The sequence below is a fragment of the Nerophis lumbriciformis genome, linkage group LG02, assembly GCF_033978685.3.
Source record: "Nerophis lumbriciformis linkage group LG02, RoL_Nlum_v2.1, whole genome shotgun sequence".
Taxonomy (NCBI): Eukaryota; Metazoa; Chordata; class Actinopteri; order Syngnathiformes; family Syngnathidae; genus Nerophis; species Nerophis lumbriciformis.
In genome coordinates this window covers 42,277,121-42,287,500 of record NC_084549.2, presented here as the reverse complement: position 1 = coordinate 42,287,500, position 10,380 = coordinate 42,277,121, and positions in this window count along the sequence as shown.

Genomic DNA, 10,380 nt, shown 5'->3' with positions numbered 1-10,380 from the left:
TCTTGTGCTCTATGATAACAAATCACATATAGTGCATCAGATACATGAGCCAAAAAAATAGGCTCAAAAGCTAACAGAAATGATTAAAAAACTAAAGTCTTTGGAGAAGTTTTAAGCCCAGAGCTCCCACCAACTCAGCATTATGGTAAGTTGTATTTATTGTTGTATCAAGCACTTATTTTTGCTGTAGTCATCTGCCACACATGGAAGGCTGGTCCGTAAAAATAATGCCGACATTAAATCTGCCCCTGGTCTAGATACTATTTATTGGAAATGCTATGGTGTGTTCTTTGCTCCATAGTCACTTGTATAGCCTGTTTTTTGAGTCTGTCTGCAAGATGTGGAGGCGTTTCCAGATTCCAAATGAAAGCACCACTCACCTTCTCCAAAAATGTTATAATTTATCTTTTAGAAATGTACACTGTCTGACAACATATCTTGAAGTTGTTACCACAATTTTTTTTCCAGGCATGGTCGGAAATAAACTTCATACACATTAAATACTGTAGACTCATAATTAGGTACACCTGCACACTCTCTGATCAATTCGGACCTGCATAAAAACTAGCTGCTTTTAGCAGCATTTATGTCACTGCATGTCGAAGGTCGGTGTTATTATGCACATGCCGCGATTAGATTAAATAATAATTTAGCCTACCTTTTTTGTTTGTTTCCTCATAGGATGAGAGTTTGACTTAAAGGGTCTGTTTGCAACGTGTACACAAGTTTCCAGAAGAAGCAAATTTTCCAATGTATTTTTGGCATTATATCTCGCCCTCATACGGCTTCTAGGACGTAATGACGTAACTACGTGTGCACGTAACATTAGCATTAGCTTTGGGTTTTGTTAGCGATTTGGATAGTTAGCATTAGCTGTCATTGAATGTATATTCTATTATAACAACAACATAACTGGAAATTGTTTGTTGCTTCTCTTGGACTGTTTTTGTATATGTGCAGGCGCTCACTGGGCATAGCTACGTGTGGACGAGACAGGGTGAGAGACCGCTGTAAACACCGATCATTTTATCCGGGCTGGTAAAAAATGTTCTTTACATAAAGTTAATAATTATGAAAAATATAGACAATTGCAAACAAAATTAAAATGGTTATTTTAAACCGCTATCTGTGTTGGTCCTGCGATGAGGTGGCGACTTGTCCAGGGTGTACACCGCCTTCCGCCCGATTTTAGGTGAGATAGGCTCCAGCGCCCCCCGCGACCCCGAAGGGAATAAGCAGTAGAAAATGGATGGATTTTAAACCACTAATAGTAACATAAGCTAGACAATGGTGTTTTTGTTAAATTTTTTGCTTTGACAAATGTAACTGTGAGCAAGTTGCAAACAGCCCCTTTTATGGCCAAATAAGTTTGTCCACCTCACTGTGGTGTCACAATGTAGTCAGACTGCAAAACTGTCCAAAGGCATCCAAAAGGGCATGAGCCGTATAATTTGACGCTTTGGCATTGTTCAACACGAGTATCCAACATTGTAACAACAGTCAGAAAATTCTTTATAATTCCCCTCTAACCAAAATGGTTTAATTTTTACTGCGTCAGCGCTGTTTTGTACCGTATAAATGCACTCTTCTAGTTTCAGTAAACCTAACCCTTTACAATATTTCTCAGGTGTCACCAAAAAATTGGATCTAGAAAAACTGGTCATTTAAACCAACTCTCTGTCATCTGTCATATCAACAGCAGCCGCTCGATCTCTCACACCTGCACCCACACATGCACTCATGGCACTTAGCCACTGATGTGTTTACGGCCGCACAAAAAGTCGGACAACTCCAACACAACACATAAAGTGTAAATGCCAGGCCGTTAGACTTTGACTCCCCAATATAAAGTAATGTGCTTATTCTACTGTAATTTATTCAGAAATGTTGGATATTAATCATGAAGTGCTGTTACCAGATTGCAGAAATGCTCATAAAAAGATATATTTTACGGACAGAAAGGTACAGCAATGTACACTTTATCCCATGCTTACATCTCATTGTGCAACATGTGAATGTTTTAAGGGGAATTAATGACATCTCTGAAAGGAGTACGAATTATTTCCAAAGCAGCACCCCCGACCCAGACGTAAAATTTTAGTACATAGCTCATGAAAAACAATATTTTTAGTTATTTTCATTGTGAGTGGGCCAAATCATCTACATTACAGTTGAGCTCGTAGGACTAGATAGTACAATCCCTCAGATTAATCAGCAGTTAGTGTTGAGTGGACATGACTGCTGTCATTTGATTATAATAATAAGAAATTTAACCTGTTATAATGTCAGGTTTGAGACAGGTGTGCTTCTGGTGTGGCCACTTTTATATTTTTATTTTATTTTATATCTATTTTTTTTGTCCTGTCCAGCTTCTCAGGCAAATCATATAGTTGATGTAGATGCCCATATCGGCTGTTCAGATTTACTTTACAAAAGAGAAGTGTAGGATACTTCTCTTGTTGCCTTATTTGTATTTGACTTTATTAAATGTATTTATATTAACATTTGGTGCAGCCGGGCCGGAGCAGGAGGGGATAGAAAAAGAACAAAAGGAAGACAGAGGGGGAAATTGTGGGGACAAGAGAGGGATTAGACAGAGAGACAAAAACAACAACAGCAAACACAACAATAACAACAACAACAACAACAACTACAACAACAACAATAGAGCAACATCAGCATATACGATATGTACAAATATGATGGTAAAAGTGATAGCAAAGAAGCAGTTAGCGAAATAAATAATAATACAGAAATGACAATGAGCATTATTATACTACAAATGGAGCAATACAAACACCAATAGAAATAACGCTATTGATAATGAACAATACCAGTAATTTTCCTCTATTATCAACAATACAGTTGTTCAAATGCAACAATAAATATACATAATGATAAATAGAGATACAAAAGAAAGCAGAAAAATGGAGGGGAAGAAAGAGAAGCAACCTATATTAATCTTGTAGATTGTTATAGTAACAATAGGTTAAGCTTTGTCAGTGTGCCATGTGTTACCCAGTTTCTAGGGCAACAACCTTAATATATGTTTGATGAAATGTGATTATGTGCATGAGTGTATGTATGTATATGTACTTGTATATGTACAGAATGTGTATATGTATGTCTGTACAATGAATGTATATGTACAGAATGTGTATATGTATGTTTGTACAGTGAATGTATATGTACAGAATGTGTATATGTATGTTTGTACAGTGAATGTATATGTACAGTATGTGTATATGTATGTTTGTATAGTGAATGTATATGTACAGTATGTGTATATGTATGTTTGTACCGTGAATGTGCACAGTGTGCATGTCTGATGTTGCTTACATGTGCTCCACTGAATGCTCAGGGAGTTTTTGCGTTTGCTCAGACACATAAACAATTAGAGGGAACTTTACTGACCTTTTTTCTGGGTATTACGAGGGCACTTCCTCTCACTTTCCAAAAATATGCATGTTCGGTTAATTGAAGACTCCAAGTTGTCCATAGACGTGTGAATGGTTGTATGTATTTATAGTATGTGCCCTGTGATTGGCGACCAGTCTAGGGTGTATCGCACTTCTTGCCCAAAGTTAGTCTCCAGCTTACCCACAATCTTAATGAAGACAAGCGGTATAAAAAAATGGGAGGATGACGATCAAGCTACTATTTAAGATTTTTTGTTTTACAGATCATCTTCAAGTCGCTTTCTGACCGTCTCTGCAGGATGCCCCGTTTTGTATAGTGGGTTATTTTGCGTGCTGGAATACTTCTCCTGGCCAACAAAGTTAATCAACTTAAGAAAAGTTAACATTTTACAGTACAAGGAATCTTACAGGTGCCAGATTTAGGAACGTGGCCAGAAATGGTACTGCAATCAATTCTGTAGTCCCCTCCCACTCTCCATGACTGAGGTTGCCAGATACGCAGCCGAATCCGAATCCTACTCCAAGGAACTTCAAATGGCAATCGACGAGTCCTACGCTGTAGGTTTCTCTTGTTTATGCTTCTTGTAAGACGGTTTACTAAGTAATTGTGCCACATTTTACTGATGTCTGTATTTGTAAAGTTACGCAGCAATATTTTCGTCAGGAGTCGGGACAGATTGTTGGCAATACCCGACTAAAATATCTAGTTGGACTGCATGGACCACCATCAAAATAATTATATATAATAATATATATTATATTATATAACACCTAAGCCTACTCTGATTTTCAAGCCAAGGTCAACAGTAAAATTACCGCCACATCTCGTTCAGCATAACTCCATATTGAATCCAACCTGACGCACTGCACTCTCTTCCATGTACGCACATCACCATCTTTCAGTGCAGAGTGCAATTCTATGAGCCAACCATCCATCCATCCATCCATTTCCTACCGCTTATTCCCTTTTGGGGTCGCGGGGGGTGCTGGAGCCCATCTCAGCTACAATCGACGTTACGCAAAAAACACGTTACGCATAAATCATATAGCCTACTACCATGTCAATACACAAAGTAGAAAATCATTACATGTAATACATTATATTGTGCCAAGCAAATACCACCCCATATGTGCCTGATGCACATACAGTACCAGAAACTGCAATTAGCCATGCTAAGATTGGAACGCATTTCCTCAGCGTATCAGCATATTGAGAACAAAATAGGCACTGACACTACCCATATCCACGTGGGTTTTATTTGTCGAAAATATATTTTGCCCTGTCAGTTGGATGACATATCCACATACAGGCTAACAGGCATATATTTCACCCGTTAGCGTATATGTCGATGTGTCTTTGACCGGGCTAGCATGCTAAGCATTCGTTGCACGAACATACTAGCTTTGTTAGACACGATCATAGACTGTATTGGACAATATAGTTTACATACAAAATGTCCATTTCCTTTTATTAAAAGTAATAAGAAAACGTAAATGCCTGACTTACCTATCAAGGAGGAAATTAGCAAGTTTGGCGTCAGATGAAAAAATCTTCTCCGCCTTCAATCATCTCCATCTTTCAAAGGCATCCCCGATACAAATCCTTGTTTTGTTCCTGGCTTTGTCATGAATAAGTTGAGAATCGTAACGACACCTTTTAGATTTACTAAGGTCTGACATGTTTAGTAACTTTACCAGTGGCAGTAACCAGACGGTGCGTAACTGGCAACCAGGATGTGACTTTTTAGTTGGTCAAACGGTGGAGGGAGGGGCATCGAAATGTAAACAATAAAACATTTTCGGGGCTGTAAATCTAATTTGGAAATGAGCATATCCCGGCTGAAATACCGTTATTAGTTATGAAGGTATTTGAAAAGAACATGATTTATTAATGCCTTTTGACATATCAGGGCCATGTAATGATGACTTAACATGAAATTATCACATATGGCACCTTTAAGTTATTTTTTCCTTTTTTGGGCATGTGTTCATGGTTAGCTTACCACTGGGTCCCACATTCAAGAAGCCTCCTTGTGCTCATCCAAATCACCAGTGAGGACTCACACTGCAAAAAAAGAGTAAAATTAACCAGCTGCATGGACAGATAATTTTACTTGATAATGCTTCCTACATTAAGATTTGTATATCTAGAAATTATCAGGACTGTTAAGATATCATTAATTTCATTTAATTTTATTCTGAAAACCATTTTTTTTCAACTTGCAATTCTTAAATTAAGCATCGTCGAGATGTTGCAGAAGCTTTGAACAACATTTTTTTATGTGGGGGTAAACCAAAATATTTAATTTGAATAGATAGTTCCTCAATTTCAACATTTTTAAACTAGAATAGATTAAGATTGGTCAATGACAAAAAATAAGTAAATAGCTCTCAAAACTAGAGAAATATCGAGGAATAACATTTTAACCCTTGGCAAGTGGCAATTAATTTGCAGTGCAGCCTGTACCCCACCACTCAGGTGATAAAACAATCCCAGAAGAGAGCCATACTAAGGAGGCTAAAGAAACGCATCCGGCTCCGAAGCCGCATGTTACCGACCCCCGCCCTAGATTCTATCAATCATACACTTTGACTTTTTGTGAGCATTTTCCTTCTTTTTTTGTATGTGTCATTATATATGTCATTATATTTAATCAAGGGTGGTGGTATGTACAGAATTAGGACAGGAATAGATCATGAACATGAGGTGTGTATGCTGAAATGATATACATATATGCAGAGGTGGGTAGTAACGCGCTACATTTACTCCGTTACATCTACTTGAGTAACTTTTGGGATGAATTGTACTTCTAAGAGTAGTTTTAATGCAACATACTTTTACTTTTACTTAAGTATATTTATAGAGAAGGAACGCTACTTTTACTCCGCTACTTTTATCTACATTCAGCTCGCTACTCGCTACTAATTTTTATCGATCTGTTAATGCACGCTTTGTTTGTTTTGGTCTGTCAGACAGACCTTCAAGGTGCCTGCCTTACTGGTGACGTTTCAGTTCGTTCCACCAATCAGATGCAGTCACTGGTGACGTTGGACCAATCAAACAGAGCCAGGTGGTCACATGACCTGACTTAAACAAGTTGAAAAACTTATTGGGGTGTTACCATTTAGTGGTCAATTGTACGGAATATGTACTGTACTGTGCAATCTAATAATAAAAGTTCAAATCAATCAATCAAAAGTGTGAAGGAAAAAAGATACTTGTTTTATTTCAACCGTACCGTCAAAAGCCTCAAGACTGACCGCACATGAGGACGTTCCTGTCTTCACAATAAAAGTGCCGCGCCATCGCGCCTGCGCTTTCAAAACAAGAGTCTCCGAAAGCCAGCGTAAACAAGCTAGCAAGCTACGGAGTTTGACACCAATATATTTCTTGTAAAGTGTATAAAAACGAATATGGAAGCTGGACAAATAGGATGCCAAAAACCCACCACTTTCATGTGGTATTAGACAGAAAGGAGGAACTTTTCTTCTCCTGCATTTGAAAACGTGGACGTTATCATCACGACTGTCTGATTACAATCAATGCAAGTCATCAGAATCAGGTAATACACCAACTTATATTCTAGTCTTCATTAAAGAAAGGAATCTATATGTTAAACATGCATGTATATTCATTAAAACACCTTTAACATGTAAACAAAAACAGCAAAATAAATACTTATAAATTATATACTGTATATATCAATGTATATGTATGTATGTATATATATATATATATATATATATATATATATATATATATATATATATATATGATATGAGTGTGTATGTTACTCATCAGTTACTCAGTACTTGAGTAGTTTTTTCACAACATACTTTTTACTTTTACTCAAGTAAATATTTGGGTGACTACTCCTTACTTTTACTTGAGTAATAAATCTCTAAAGTAACAGTACTCTTACTTGAGTACAATTTCTGGCTACTCTACCCACCTCTGCATATATGCTGTGTATATACAGTGTACACACCTTTGTGGAATTGATAATCATATGACCGGATCACTGCATTATAACACAGCCACATGATGCGGACACACACACACACACACGCACACACACACACACACACACACACACACACACACACACACACACACACACACACACACACACACACACACACACACACACACACACACACACACACACACACACACACCGGTTGTAGCAGGAGGAACATCACACCCGTGCTCTCTCTTGACTTTTACCACACCCTTCACTTAGGTGGTCATGACCCCGCCTCCCCACCTCCTACTGTTTCAGCAAATTGGTCATGAGACTGTGCAAATATTTAAGAGTGAGTTAGGGAGGACAACGATACTACCAGAGCTGAGTAAAGCGGGAAAAGTCCACCACTTAGAGGTTCATTTATATTTGGAGATGATGTCAATTTTCCAATTATAGTACCAGACTTTGCAAAGGACTTCAAGTACAATCAGCAGAGATTCAGAGATACACAACATGCATTTGATTAAACTATGTGTAACGATGCAGAATAAGGATAATGATAGTATAAAGAAAATGCCATTAGTGTACAGTAGAAACAATGTGTGTTGATTAACCTGCAAATTCAGCTTTTGTCTCTTCAACACCATAAAACAACTGGTTTTTTTCATTTGACTAAATTTTCCGGTGGTGTTTTTCATTGTGACAGATATATTAGGCTAACTTATCGAGTAGATGGTTATTTTTTAAATATTTTTGTCGTGGTATGATGCAGTACCATAGTCTGGGTTTAATTACACTTGGTGGCTGCATGGCCATTGTTCAGTTGAAGATCAAGTGCTGTGCTCGTTTTGACATTCTTGTGGACTTAAACCACATTTCTGCGTACCGCCTAAAAATGTCACAATACTTGGAAGTGTGGCGAAGATGAACCAATGTCCGACGGCAGCTAAACAGCATTCACGCTGCCCTTTGCCCCGTAGCCCAATAAACGTAGTTAGCTCACATAACCTCCCTGTGAGACTTGTAATAAAATCATGCGCTGCTATAAGGATTTATTTGAGTGTGTGTGACTCTTGAGAGGGAAAACAAAAATACACAATAGGGATTTGGCGAATTGGAAGTGTAATTTCTTGTGGATAATATTTGATCGCTGAGAACGTACAGCCATATATAATAATAGTACAATTACTTTTATATTCCTTTCAGGGCAAACCGTCTTTCACAAGCACCTCCAAAAATCAAACCTTGGACTGTAAACGCTGGGACTGGTCAGCTGGTTGAACATTATTAACTTGTGTGTTTACAACTTGTTCAGAAGGTTATACAGCTCACCTTCGCCAATGCCTTCTCTTCCAATTTGAAACATTTGCAATACAAGTAACTGTTGTAACACATTGATTAGTACGAGTTGCAATAACACTCTCATTCTATCTTGCATTACCATCGTTCGCTCACGACAAAGTAAGCTAACAACTAACCACTAGGCCACCTACTCAGTGGCCCAGTGGTTAGAGTGTTCCCCTGAGATCGGTAGGTTGTGAGTTCAAACCCCGGCCGAGTCATACCAAAGACTATAAAAATGGGACCCATTACCTCCCTGCTTGGCACTCAGCATCAAGGGTTGGAATTGGGGGTTAAATAACCAAAAATGATTCCCGTGGGCAGCACCGCTGCTGCCCACTGCTCAACTCACCTCCCAGGGGGTGATCAAGGGGATGGGTCAAATGCAGAGGACACATTTCCCCACACCTAGTGTGTGTGTGACAATCATTGGTACTTTAACAAGCTTAACAAGTGACAAGGCTTGTGGTTGCTCGCAGAGTTGCAGCTCCACCCTGACGAAGAGCTATAAAAGCAGCGGTTTTCCAAACTAAGGCTCAGGGGCAATTTGTGACCTGTGCAGTGACGTGCGGTGACCTTTCATAAAAACGTTATGATAATGACATTATGTTATGATGAATGGGACTAAAACGCATTACATAAAGTCGTTATCAAATACTTTTTGGTACAATAAATTATTACTATAAAAAATTGTCAGGCATTTGGAGTGTTTCTGTGGGTCTATTCAGGTCTATTTTCATACAACACCTGATTATAAGGCGCATTAAAGGGGTCATAATATGATTTTTTTCTAAATCTAAAACCCTTCCTTGTAGTCTACATAACATGTAATAATGGTGGTTCTTTGGTCAAAATGTTGCATAGCTGAATGTGTCTGTTACTACATTATATACTGTATATACCAAATTTTTCAGACTATAAGCGCACTTAAAATCCTTTTTTTTTCTCAAAACTCGACAGTGCGCCAGGAATAAGTTTGTTTGCGCTTACCCACCTTGAAGCTATTTTATTTGGTACATGGTGTAATGATAAGTGTGGCCAGTAGATAGCAGTCAAACATAATAGATAAGTGTAGGCTGCACTATGATGGCAATATGACTCAAGTAAACAACACCAACATTTTATATGCTCCATTGAAAATATAGAACGCTACACACGGCGCTCAAAAATCTATCAAAATGTTTTAATAAGACTTTGGTAAGCTATGAAGCTTCAACGTACAAGTATTATTATGGTGTGTGTATAAGATAAGACGTATTATCTGGCGTTTTGTTTCGCAATTTTATGTAAAAGCAACTTGTCTTACCTTCTGGTACCTGATGATCTGTATTTGGGATCTACATAAATCTTGAAACATTGCGCACCTCCGCCTTTGTAGTCCGTGACAACACCGTAGTCGATAAGCTTCTTCTTTTTCTCTGTCTTCTTGTTATGGGACATTCATCCTCCACTGTTGCCATTTCTAATATAAAGTAGTGTAAATTTCTTAACAGTAAACTCGCCATGAAAGCGCTAAAACATACCGGTGTAGTGAGTTTACATTATTCACCCAAGGAACTATAGTTATTAGAGTTCCGGTCGGACGGTTTTTCATGGGTCACATATTGGGTGTTGTTGTTGTTTCCGAATGAGGAGATGCTGCTCCGTTATTA